Source organism: Oncorhynchus nerka, linkage group LG4, assembly GCF_034236695.1.
Source record: "Oncorhynchus nerka isolate Pitt River linkage group LG4, Oner_Uvic_2.0, whole genome shotgun sequence".
In the NCBI taxonomy this organism is placed as follows: Eukaryota; Metazoa; Chordata; class Actinopteri; order Salmoniformes; family Salmonidae; genus Oncorhynchus; species Oncorhynchus nerka.
This window is the reverse complement of record NC_088399.1, coordinates 20,102,243-20,116,907: the sequence shown is the minus strand read 5'-3', so window position 1 is coordinate 20,116,907 and position 14,665 is coordinate 20,102,243.

Here is a 14,665-nt window from a genome sequence, read left to right as displayed (position 1 = left end):
TAAGCTGTGTCTCAATATATTTCATTTGTGATTTTCATGAATAGGAAGATTTTGTAGGAAGATTTATGTCCGCTGCGTTATGCTAATTAGTTTGAGGCTATGATTACGCTCCCGGATCCGGGTTTGATAGTCGCAAGAAGCTAAGGATGATCAATGGAAACAGGATGCACCTGAGTGTTACGATAAACTATGAGTGGTGGGTGGAATCAGGCGCAGAGAGCAGTGTTCTGTCGTTTATCAAACATTTATTCACCGGTGCAACCAAAATGAATGACGCCAACACACAAGGAGTATAAGTTGCCAGTCCAAAAACAACAGGACAAAAATAGACCGGATAAACAAAGAACACGAAAAGCAATACACCATCAAACACAGAGTAACAATTAACAAGCCCGCACAAAATACCCAGCAGGCCTAGTGCCCTTAAATACCCTACAAACAAACCCTAATACAAAACAGGTGTACCCAATAAACCAATAACAACCACAAATGGAAAAAGAATCGATGGCAGCTAATAGGCCGGTGACGACGACCGCCGAGCCCCGCCCGAACAGGAAGAGGCACCCTCTTCAGCGAGGTTCGAGACACTGAGCGCAATTTCAAAGGTCATAGCAAAGGGTCTGAATAATTATGCAGGTAAGTTTTTTTATTTTCAATCATTTTGATTTCTAAAAACCTGTTTTAGATTTGTCATTATGGGGTATGGTGTGTAGATTGATGAGGGGAAAACATGATTTAATCGATTTTAGAATAAGTGTCACGTTCTGACCTTTATTTCCTTTGTTTTGTCTTTATTTAGTATGGTCACGGCGTGAGTTGGGGTGGGCAGTCCATGTTTGTTTTTCTATGTTGGTTTTTGTGTTCAGCCTAGTATGGTTCTCAATCAGAGGCAGGTGTCGTTAGTTGTCTCTGATTGAGAATCATACTTAGGTAGCCTGGGTTTCACTGTTGGTTTGTGGGTGTTTGTTTCCATGTGAGTGTTTATCGCCACACGGTACTGTTTCGGTTTTCGTTTTCAGCACATAGTTTATTGTTTTGTATTTCAGTGTTCAGTTCGTTTTTAATACATCGTCATGAACACTTACCACGCTGCATCTTGGTCCGATCCTTACTCCTCTTCAGACGAAGAGGAAATCTGCCGTTACAATAAGGCTGTATCATAACAAAATGTGGGGAAAGTTAAGGGGTCTGAATATTTTCAGAGTGCACTGTATGTGGCCTATTATTATAGGAAGACTTAGGAGAATGATCTGCAACAGACAGCGCATTTCAGTATCAGAAGGAGAAATACAGCCAGACTGGCCTGCTACTGTGCCTTTCTAGACCTTGTGAAGAGCCCCAACTGATCCAAATGGAATGAAACGTTCTTTATCACAAGGCTTTTGTGCAGTTTTTCAAATGACATTTTCCCTGCAGTCTAGAGTAGAATTGTGTACTCACTTGAAAAACAATAATGCAATTATTCATTGCATTGTGGTGTTGTAGGCTACTATAGTCCAGAGATGGATAAAACAAGCACAATAGGGGAGCTTTTTGACCTGTATGTCTGTCTTTTTCAAGTTGACATGTTTTATGTCACATGCACAAGTACAGTAAAATGCCTTTCATGCAAACTCAAAACCCAACAATGCAATAATCAGTAGCAATGTATTACTAGAAAAAAACACACTGGAAATAAGAATAGGAAATATGAATACACAATAAAGTAAGTAAGTAAGTAAGCAAACTATATACAGGAAATATTTAAAAAGTCAGTTCCAATACCATATTTACATGTGCAGGGATCCTGGGGTGATGAAGGTAGATATGTATAGGGGTAAGGTGACCAATCAACAGGATCTAAGATAAAACAGAGTAGCAGCAGCTTGTGTGTAAGTGGGTGTGTAGAGTCAATATAAATGTACGTGCATATTATGTGTGAGTGAGCAAAAGATGGTTTGAGTGTTTGTGTGTTTGTTGTAGTGAGTGACTGTGTGTGTGTGTGTGTGTGTGTGTGTGTGTGTGTGTGTGTGTGTGTGTGTGTGTGTGTGTGTGTGTGTGTGTGTGTGTGTGTGTGTGTGTGTGTGTGTGTGTGTGGCCCTGTGAGTATGCATAGAGACAGAGATTGAAAGAAAAGGTCCTTAAAGAGAGTCCGTGTAGCTATTTATCAGTCGTATTGCTTGGGGATAGAAGCTGTTCTAGAGCCTGTTAGTGTCAGACTTGATGCACCGGTACCATGCGCCGTGCAGCACCAGAGAAAATAGTATATGGTTTGGGTGGTTGGAGTCTTTGATGATTTTCCGGGCCTTCTTTTCACACCTCCTGATTTAGAGGTAGTGGATGCCAGAGAGCTCGGCCCCAGTGATGTACTGGGCTGTCCACACAACCTGCTTGGTATGTTGATGCCATACCAGGCAGGGTTGCAGCGAGTCAATATGCTCTCAATGGTAAAGCTGTACAAACTTTTCAGGATTTGAGGGCACATGCCAAACCTTTTCAACCTCCTGAGCGGGAAGAGGCACTGTTGAGCCTTCTTCACACCTGTACGTGTATGTTTGGACCATTTTAAGTCTTTAAGTCTTTAGTGATTTCTGTGTAAATTGGTCATAGAATTTCCTCTGATCTTAATCTAAGTCAACAATAGACAAACAGTTTGCTTAACCTCTAGTGACACCCCATCCCGTGAACGGGACCGTTGTCATCATCTGACACTAATTAGCATAACGCAACGGACATAAATATTCCTAGAAAATATTCCTATTCATTAAAATCACAAATGAAATATATTGAGACACAGCGTAGCCTTTTGTTAATCACCCTGTCATCTCAGATTTTCAAAATATGCTTTACAGCCAAAGCTAGACAAGCATTTGTGTAAGTTTATCGATAGCCTAGCATAGCATTTTGTCCAGCTAGCAGCAGGTAACTTGGTCACGGAAATCAGAAAAGCAATCAAATTAAATTGTTTACCTTTGATGAGCTTCGGATGTTTTCACTCACAAGACTCCCAGTTCAATAGCAAATGTTCCTTTAAAAAAAAAAAAAAGGCGAAATAGCTCCGTTTGTTCTTCACATTTGGATGAGAAATCGCCCGGAAATTGCAGTCACGAAAACGCCGGAAAATATTCCAAATTAGCTCCATAATATCGACAGAAACATGGCAAACGTTGTTTATAATCAATCCTCAAGGTGTTTTTCAAATATCTATTCGATAATATATCCATGGGGACAATTCGTTTTTCAGTAGGACCGATTGGAGTAATGGGAGAGTCACTCTGGGAGCCATCAGGTGACCACTTGCGCAATGTAGCCGCTTACGGGTATTCTTCAACATAAATGCGTAAAACTACGTCACAATGCTGTAGACACCTTCGGGAATATGGAGAAAGAGTAATCTGGTTGATAGCCCATTCACTGCTCAATAGGGACGCATTGGAACACAGCGCCTTCAAAACATGAGGCACTTCCGGATTGAATTTTTCTCAGGCTTTCGCCTGCAACATCAGTTCTGTTCTACTCACAGACAATATTTTCACAGTTTTGGAAACTTTAGAGTGTTTTCTATCCTAAGCTGTCAATTATATGCATATTATAGCATATTGTCCCTGACAAAATATCCTGTTTACTACTGGAACGTTTTTTTCCCAAAAATGAAAATACTGCCCCCTAGTCACAACAGGTTTTAAACTAATAACACACCAATTATTGCATTTTTCTTGTCTATATTGAATACATCATTTAAACATTGACAGTGTAGGTTGGAAAAAGTATTTGAACCCCTATGCCAATGACTTCTCCAAAAGCTAATTGGAGTCAGGAGTCAGCTAACCTGGAGTCCAATCAATGAGACAAGATTGGAGATGTTGGTTAGAGCTGCCCTGCCCTATAAAAAACACTCACAACATTTGCGTTTGCTATTCACAAGAAGCATTTCCTGGTGTGAACCATGCCTCAAACAAAAGAGATCTCAGAAGACCTAAAATTACGAATTGTTGACTTTCATAAAGCCGGAAAGGGTTACAAAAGTATCTCAGTCCAAGGTAAGACAAATTGTCTATAAATGGAGAAAATTCAGCACTGTTGCTACTCTCCCTAGGAGTGACCATCCTGAAAAGATGACTGCAAGAGCACAAGCGCAGAATGTTCAATGAGGTTAAGAAGAATCCAGGAGTGTCAGCTAAAGACCTAGAGAAATCTCTGGAACATGATAACATCTCTGTTGACGAGTCTAAGATATGTAAAACACTAAACAAGATTGGTGTTCATGGGAGGACACTACGGAAGAAGTCAGTGCTGTCCAAAAAAACATTGCTGGACATTTGAAGTTCACAAAAGAGCACCTGGATGTTCAACAGCTCCACTGGCAAAATGTTATGTGGACAGATTAAATTAAAGTTGAGTTGTTTGGAAGGAACACACAACACTATGTGTGGAGAAAAAAAGGCACATCACACTAACATCAAAACCTCATCCCAACTATAAAGTATGGTGGCGGGAACATCATGGTTTGGGGCTGCTTTGCTGCCTCAGGGCCTGGACAGCTTGCTATCATTGACAGAAAAATGAATTCCCATGTTTATCAATACATTTTGCAGGAGAATGTAAAACTATCTGTCCGCCAATTGAATCTCAACAGAAATTGGGTGATGCAACAGGACAACGACCCAAAACACAGAAGTAAATCAACAACAGAATGGCTTCAACAGAAGAAAATACACTTTCTGGAATGGTCCAGTCAGTCCTGATCTCAAACCGATTGAGATGCTGTGGCATGACCTCAAGAGATAGTTTTACACCAGACATCCTAAGAATATTGTTGAACTGAAACAGTTTTGTAAAGAGGAATGGTCCAAAATGCTTCCTGACCGTTGTGCAGGTCTGATCCGCAACTATAGAAAACATATGGTTGAGGTGATTTCTGCCAAAGGAGGGTCAACCACTTATTAAATCTAAGGGTTCACCTACTTTTTCCACCCTGCACTGTGAACGGTTACACTGTGTGTTCAATAAAGACATGAAAACATATACTTGTTAGTGTGTTATTCGTTTAAGCAGACTGTGTTCTTCTATTGTTGTGACTTAGATGAAGATCAGATCAAGTTATATGACCAATCTATGCAGAAATCCAAGTAATTCCAAAGGATTCACATACTTTTTCTTGCCACTCTAGGCATTCATCTTATCTAGGTGGGTGAGGGCAGTGTGGAGAGCAATTGAGATTGTGTCGTCTATGTGTGCCATAACCAGCCAGTCGTTAATGTGTGCCATAACCAGCCTCTCAAAGCACTTAATGATTACAGAAGTCAGTGCTACAGGGCGGTAAACATTGAGGCATGAATGCTTAGAGTTATCAGGAACAGGAATAATTGTGGTCATCTTAAAACATCTGGGGATTACAGACTGTGACAAGGAGAGGTTGAAAATTACTTTGAATATGCCTGCCAGCATGCTCTGAGAATGCGCCCTGGAATACAGTCCAGCCTTGCGGGTGTTGACCTGATTAAAGACCCTTCTCGCATAGGCCTCGAAGAGCGAAATCACCCAATCCCCTGGGTCGGTGACAGGCCTCAGACCAGGCTCGATGTTGTTGTTGTCAAAGCATGCATTAAATGCATTGATTTCGTCTGTTAGAGATGCATCGTTGGGCAGATCATGGTTAGGTCTTCCCTTGTAATTCGTAATAGGCTGTAGCCCCTGCACATGCAGTGGGCATCGGAGCCTGTGTAATATGTCATGACATTGCTATCTTTAATGTGATGACATGATATTTATCGAATAATTAACTATGTTAATTATTGCGTAATTAAATGTATCATGTAACAATTAACTCAGTAACCTGGATCACCACGGGAAAAGTTTGTTTAATTTCCCAAATGAACTCAAGAATAAATCAGAATCTCGATATCATAGCAGTCGAGGTCTCTGATGGGTATATCTTTATGGGCCGAGTTCCACTTAGTGGGATTTGTTCGTTTAACGCCTTGTTCTTTCGATGGCCGTCTCCTTCGTTATCGGGTGTAAGTTTTTGATTGTCCACAAGATGTCACAATGTCCTTTCTCATAGTTGTCTGTTTCCTTGCACTCGTTCTGTGAGAGTGGTCTTCTGAGGAGGCTAATCAGCTGTGTCGACGCTCCCAGCGTGGGTAGGAGGGCTGTGTAGACAACCGGTGACTTGAACAGAATAACCGGTTGGTCCTGCTTGAATTCGCCTTCTTAGATACCGTACTCAACCGTAGCATTGATTGTTAAGAGGCTTTCTTTGTCCTCTTCAACCTCATGTTGTGTTATAGGGTCATGACTAATCATGGACCCTGGCTGCAGCGCGTGGTCCTCTAGTCTAGTATGTTAATTCTTAACTCACATGCTTAATACCCTCTGGTCAAAAGGGGGCGTTTCTGTCTTTATAAGACGCTCCCTGGGTTCCCTGGGGTGTAGCTCGTTACGAGGCAAGGTATTAGAATTTACTATGATCTCGTTTAGACAAGTAAAATCACAGTTCGCCGTGACAAAAACATTCTCTTTAATCTGGATATTTTCTACACAACAAAAAGGATGTAAACATCATGTGCACATTATGAAAACTCTTCGAGTTACAATGTCTTTGTTATAACGTCTTCATTTAACTTTAATGACACCGCAAAGTCAACATTCAATTTCATATTCCATCTGTCATTGTTACCACCATTTTGGCTGATGAAATATAATGTCCCAAAGTTAATTTTTTGCATGTTACAGTTCTGAGGTAGACTCTTCGTAAGGCACACACAGACATTCTAATCCCCAATACTAAAGGAAATAGGATTTGTCTGCTGCCTTAAAGTTTACTATAGGCGAGAGGTGTCATCAAATCAAATCAAATCAAATGTATTTATATAGCCCTTCTTACATCAGCTGATATCTCAAAGTGCTGTACAGAAACCCAGCCTAGAACCCCAAACAGCAAGCAATGCAGATGTAGAAGCACGGTGGCTAGGAAAAACTCCCTAGAAAGGCCAAAACTTAGGAAGAAACCTAGAGAGGAACCAGGCTATGAGGGGTGGCCAGTCCTCTTCTGGCTGTGCCGGGTGGAGATTATAACAGAACATGGCCAATATGTTCAAATGTTCATAAATGACCAGCATGATCAAACAATAATAATCACAGTAGTTGTCGAGGGTGCAACAAGTCAGCACCTCAGGAGTAAATGTCAGTTGGCTTTTCATAGCCAATCATTGAGAGTATCTCTACCGCTCCTGCTGTCTCTAAAGAGTTGAAAACAGCAGGTCTGGGACAGATAGCATGTCCGGTGAAAATTCGTATTCCTGGTCGGAATGCTGATGAGCTACCGGTGCTCTTTCTGGCTGTATGTACAGTGCCTTGCAAAAGTATTCATCCCCCTTGGCATTTTTCCTATTTTGTAGCATTACAACCTGTAATTTAAATAGATTTTTATTTGGATTTTTCTTTCGTGTAACTAACATACACAAAATAGTCCCAATTGGTGAAGTGAAATGAAAAAAATGACTTGTTTAAAAAAATACTTAAACATTTCAAACAGAAAAGTGATGTGTGCATATGTATTCACCCCCTTTATTATGAAGCCCCTAAATAAGATCTGGTGCAACCAATTACCTTCAGAAGTCACATAATTAATCAAATAAAGTCCACCTGTGTACAATCTAAGTGTCACATGATCTCAGTATATATGCACCTGTTCGGAAAGGACCCAGAGTCTGCAACACCACTAAGCAAGGGGCATCACCAAGCAAGTGGCACCATGAAGACCAAGGAACTCTCCGAACAGGTCAGGGACAACGTTGTTGAGAAGTATAGATCAGGGTTGGGTTATAAAAAAGTTTCAAAAACTTTGAACATCCCACTGAGCACCATTAAATCCATCATAAAAAAATTGAAAGAATATGGCACCACAACAAACCTGCCAAGAGAGTGCCGCCCACCAAAACTAACAGACCAGGCAAGAAGGGCATTAATCAGAGAGGCAACAAAGAGCCCAAAGATAACCCTGAAGGAGCTGCAATGCTCCTTGGAGTATCTGTCCATGGGACCAGTTTAAGCTGTATACTCCACAGAGCTGGGCTTTACGGAAGAATGGCCAGAAAAAAAGACATTGCTTAAAGAAAAAAATAAGTAAACATGTTCGGTGTTTGCTTAAAGGCATGTGGGAGACTCCCCAGATATATGGAAGAATGTACTCTGGTGAGATGAGACAAAAATGTTGCTTTTTGGCCATCAAGAAAAACGCTATCTCTGGTGCAAACCCAATACCTTTCATCAACCCGAGAACACCATCTCCATAGTGAAGCATGGTGGTGGCAGCATCATGTTGTGGGGATGTTTTTTATCGTTAAGTACTGGGAAACTGGTCAGAATTGAAGGAATGATGGATGGTGCTAAATACAGGGAAATTCCTGAGGGAAACCTGTTTCAGTCTTCCAGAGATTTGAGATTGGGACGGAGGTTCACCTTCCAGCAGAACAATGACCCTAAGCATACTGCTAAAGCAACACTCGAGTGGTTTAAATGTCTTGGAATGGCCTAGTCAAAGCCCAGACCTCAATCCAATTGAGAATCTGTGGTATGACTTATTAAATATTGCTGTACACCAGCGGAACCCATCCAACTTGAAGGAGCTGGAGCAGTTTTGCCTTGAAGAATGGGCAAAAATCCCAGTGGCTAGATGTGCCAAGCTTATAGAGACATACCCCAAGAGACTTGCAGCTGTAATTGCTGCAGAAGGTGGCTCTACAAAGTATTGACTTTGGGGGGGTGAATAGTTATGCACGCTCAAGTTTTCTGTGTTTTTGTCTTATTTCTTGTTCGTTTCACAATGAAAAATATTTTGTATCTTAAAAGTGGTAGGCATGTTGTGTAAATCAATTGATACACACACCCCCAAAAAATCTATTTTAATTCCAGTTTGTAAGGCAACAAAATAGAAAAAATGCCAAGGGGGTGAATACTTTCGCAAGTCACTGTAATAATACAAAAAAACATTAATAATGTAAGAAATAAAAACACAAATATATAATAAATACGGCAAAGTTGTTTCGGAGCTAGAAGCAGAGCTGCCATGTCTGATCACGGCAGATGAGTCAAATTAGAAGCCGAAATTGGGGTAAGTAACCGCCGATCTGATGTTCAAGAGTTCTTGTCGGTTGTAAGAAATAATAGTGGATACATTTTGTGAAAATGTAGTAAAAATAAACAAAATAACAAAGTTGGGTCGTAGCTTGCAAAACGGCAGCCATTCAATACGGCGCCATCTTCACTGTTCTTTCATGCGCAATGATGCACCTGGCCTCTCTGCTGCCTATCAGCTATTCCTATTTGTTCTTGTAGACTCATATTGAAAATTGATGCAGCTTTGAATGCTTTTATGTGTGGTATGATTGACAGTAAGCTTATTGCAGATCTAGACAAACAATCCACCTACCACTATTGTCACAATGAATGGTGGATTGAGGGAAGGATTAACAGTTATTAACAGACTGGTAGATTATACTGACCTGTGGTATAGTAAAAGTTAGTGCGTGGAAAAGTGTAGTGCATAAGGGAAGTACCAAAACACCTTGATATAGGGAGGTGCATGTAAGCAGATGAGGAAATTTGGCTAGGATAGAATAAATTATATAATAAAACCTGCAAAAGAGTGAGTAATAACATTATCTTGTTACAGAATCACCTCCTCTGCAACTCTTTGGGGTCTATTATGCCTGAGTGAATGGTTGATCAATTCAGTGGTCGGCCTAAGTGCAGTTGAAAGGCCACTTGGCCCTGTTACTCTCCTGCACATTTTATAGGTCAATTCTTTTCATGGTTATTCATATGTGTAATGGGCTTCTTTTCTGCCTTTCAAACTTTTTTTCTGGGCGTTCAAATGAAAGACAAATTGGACTGCCAAAAAGCGCTGAAAATATGAATTCACACTACATATATTTTTATCTCAGTTCCAGACAGTTTCGTCTGAGTTCTGAGGAGAGAGCTGTGAATGGTGAGGAACTTCAGGAAAATGACTAGCTTGTCAAAGTGATACAGCAGGTGGATTTTCAGCCAGTTTTGGCACTCACGATGGGACTGTCACTGTCCGACTGTGTTATCTACTTCCCTGCCAGTACAGAGGAAATAAGTTGTGAGTTGCTGTTTTACAGGGTCCAGATGGACATTGAGTAGGTAGTGAGTAACCTTGCATACCAGGGGTCTTATATAGTATATCAATCATCTCAGGTTAGGAGGGAGGGCAGGGCTCACTGGTGTTTGGAGGGAGGTCAGAGTGTATTGAGGTTACAGAGAATGAAACTGAGGAGTTGTTTTTCAGAAATGCCAAGGAGAATGTCAGAGTTGTAGAGAGAGAGAAAAATAGAAAGAGTGAGTGGCCTGCCTGCCTGCCTGCGCTAAAAAACATCCCCACAGCATGATGATGCCACCACCATGCTTCACCATAGGGATGGTGCCATGTTTCCTTCAGACATGACGCTTTACATTCATGCAAAAGAGTTCAATTTTTGTTTCATCAGACTAGAGAATCTTGTTTCTCATGGTCAGTCCTTTGGGTGCCTTTTGGCAAACTCCAAGCGGGCTTGTCATGTGCCTTTTACTGAGGAGTGGATTCCGTCTAGCCACTCAACCATAAAGGCCTGATTGGTGGAGTGCTGCGGAGATGGTTGTCCTGAGTCACATTATCCCAGAGCATGAATAAACGGCTGTGTGAACACACATTGCCCGAATTCCATTTATTCAGATTTTGGATACCATAACTTAAACCCTTTTTTTATTATGATGTATATGACATTTCTATTTCAAACCAGAAAAAGATTCCTCAACAGGTAATAAAATGAAGACCATTTTCTATCAACTGAAGTAGTGACATTTGTGGACTTCAGGTGAAAGAAGTAATAGGATGATTCTAGGAAAAATAGCTTAGTCATCGCTGAACATAGAAAGAGAGCAGAAAGTAATGCCATCATCTGATATCTCATAACAACCTCCTACAAACTTTAGAAATGGTGTCTCTAAGCTTATTCTGAGCATATATCCAGTACTGCGAAACATTGTCCTGGTTTCTCTAATGTAAACTGAAAACATTAGAGATTACACAGACAGCTGCTACCAACAAAGAATGCAATTAGAGATTGATTAGTCAATAACTTGTTTGGCCAATCAAATTACAACATTGTATTCGAGCATCAAATATACCCATCAGCATTTAGATACTGAGCAAATAGGTATATTTACAACAGAGCAGTAAATTGAGAAGTTGGGCAAAGTTATAAATCCTTTTAATGAATGAAAGAAACCAAAACAATTGGGCTTATTAAAATGGGCCTGAATTCCATTGTTTATTAATGTAGCTCCTTCCTGGACAGCATGATTGTGTGTATAGAAAAACAGATGCCTATTGAAATTCCTGCATTACAAATGAAGAACTCATGAATCCCTTTTAGTATGTATGGCACAATTAAATTTCACAACCACATGGATATCTGGCTGGCACCCTATCTGAAATCTTTAGCATTTTAATATTATACATAGATACAGTATATATGTGAGTGTGGTTCATGTTGACCTGTTTTAGCACACAGAGCTGAAGTAAAGCAAAGAAGCTGTGTGTGTGTGTGTGTGTGTGTGTGTGTGTGTGTGTGTGTATTAGAGTGAGAGAATGTGTGTGTTGTTTATGCATGTTAGGTTCTCTACTGGTGAAATTATTTTAATGGCCTCACCTTCAGTGCTTGGATATTTTTCCCCAGTTGCAGTTTGGTATCCAAGTAACATTATAGCTACTACAGCACAACTGTCATTGTTCACTGCCACACAAACACAGAGCCATCCATCAAGGTTATTTTTTGAAACTGGGTAAAGGTCTGCAGAAAAAGGTGAAATAAAAATTAAAAGGGCCCTTTTGCTAATGAGTTTCACAGCATTTTTTGTTTTGTTTACTATGGTACACAATACATAGCCTACTTTGAGATGACAGTTTCTAGTTTGATTTAAGAGCACACTGCTCCTTTCCCTGGAGACCACAGTCTCTGCTGTTATTCCTCCTTTCTGTTTCCTCTGAGACCTATAGGTCCCTCTCTCCAGCCAGTAAAGACAATTACTTACATTTATGTCATTCTTATCCAGAACAACAAGGGTTGAGTCACCTAGTCGGCACGGGGATTCAAACCAGAAACATTTCAGTCACTACCTACTGAATTACTTAATTTGTTACTGTAGTCTCAGTGAGACAGGGCAACCAACACCAGCAGCAGATACAGCAGTCCCACTGAATGGCTCGATTGCCCCACCTGCTGGTAAAGAGGGGAGGGGGGACACAGAGAGTATGGGTGATGCATGGTTACCTCTGATCTTTCTACAGATCTTATCCAGAAACAACCCCTAGTCTAAGCCCGAGGCACCTAAGGCTCGTCCATAGAGAATGATAGAGGCCTCTAGTGGCAAAAAGGCAGTATTCGCATGGGAAATGCCGTTGAGAGCTTCCACAATTTTTATGTAGTTCACTGGGTGTTCTTCCAAATTCATTGGCTGATCCCTCCTGGTGACCCCGTTTGAGTCATATTGGTAAAACAATCGTGAAAAAAAAACAGACTACTTCAAAATGTAGATAGCCTCAATGGCGCTGCCCATGCTGTCAAAGCTATATTGGAACTAATATAAAGATGAGTCCTCTATCTATCTCTATGGTCCCAGCCAATCAGAAAACAAGGTGAAGCAATAAGCATCACCTATCCAATCCTCCTCAATAATATAATATATGCCATTTAACATACATTTTTATCCAAAGCAACTTAAAATCATGCATGCATACATTCTATGTACGGGTGGACCCAGAGTAATACAGGCTAGGGGTCGATTAGTAATTCAGCACTAGAGTTTTGGTACAAACCCATTTGTTTGATAGGGAAAAGGATTTTCCCAGCAGCCATTCTTTTGGAAAAAAAGACTCTCTTCAGGTAAATTACTCACTAAACGCATTACTTACTGAGAGATGTAACGGCTTTCCTCCTCCTCTTCTGAGGAGGAGTAGCAAGGATCGGACCAATACGCAGCGTGGTAAGTGTCTATGATACTTTAATAATCACTGAACACGACTCAATACAAAAATTACAAAGTGAATGGAAACGAAAACCGAAACAGTCCTGAATGGTGACACAAACAACAAAACAGGAAACAATCACCCATGAAACACAGGTGGGAAAAGGCTACCTAAGTATGATTCTCAATCAGAGACAACTAACGACACCTGCCTCTGATTGAGAACCATACCAGGCCAAACACAGAACACAACATAGAAAAACGAACATAGACAACACACCCAACTCACGCCCTGACCATACTAAAACAAAGACATAACAAAAGAACTAAGGTCAGAACGTGACAAGAGAGCTGTAGTACGTGCAAAGAAAATGTGGTTTAGGATATTGAAACAAAACCACTCACTCAAATTAAATGAATTGTGAATAATTTAATTTAAGACTGAATATGTTTTAGTCCTCTTCTGATTGATTCTATGTGTATTGTACTCTGTAAACGACATTGTTGTAAACAGACTTTCATATCACAAAACCGAACAGAATTCAGTCATTCAATTTCAGATTCCATACCATGTCAAAATCTACTCCTTGCATAATGAATTCATCATTGTTTCAGAGAGAAAGTCTGATGCAAGCAATTCAGACACATTTTTCATCACGTCATAAGTAGCTCTGGGAGAGAGTGGCATATAATAGCCTAGATACACTTCACTTACCTTTCTCCCTTCTCCTGGCTGAGACTATACAAGTGTAGCGGATGGCTAAGTCCCTCTCTACCGCATTATCCTACTTTCAAAAGAGTGATAAGCACAATAATGAGTAATGAACCTCTCTCCTTGTGTCTCAGCAAACCTTACATGTATCTAAAAAGTAAAGTAACTGTCCAGTGTTTCCAGATTTCCATGAAATGTGACCTATGATTAATTACAGTATGTGACTCGTTTCAGGAAACTAGGCACATGTCGCAGGTCACTACTTCACAGGAGAGCCATTTAAGCATAAACTTCTTTGTTTATCAAAATGCATTTTTTTGCAGAAATGCCTTCTGGAACATGTGAACTTTCATGTGCATTAATAACAAACTTGTATACCATCTGTAATATGAATACAATTGTTAAATTACAAGCCTAGTTGGTTTAGCCACAGAACAAGACAGCAACCTTCCCTCTAGCCATGATTGGCTGAGATAATGAGTGGGCTGGACATGCCGAGAAATTAGTTCGTATTGGTCTGCCATGTAGCATGCTTCTGTCTATTTGAGCTGGTCAGTATGTGTAGGTAATCCTGTCTAACTCATCTTTTATATATATATATATATATATATATATATATATATATATATATATATTGTGTCGTAGAACTGCATAAGTGTTGCTCTCCACTTTCTGTAGTTTTGAAATCAGTGGAATTAAAGTAAACTAAGGAGATGGAACAAGAAACACAAGCATTACGCTACACTCGCAATAACTGCTAACCACGTGTATGAGACCAATCAATTTTGATTTGATTTTATCTTCAAATTAGGGAAACCATGGCATCTGTGACAGAGAGAAGCGTCCATCCATGGTGTATAAGATAGTCTAGCTAGCTACATTTTCAGATATTACACATTTCTAATTTTGACAGAAAGTCAATTTCATTTCAAGTTAAAGTGT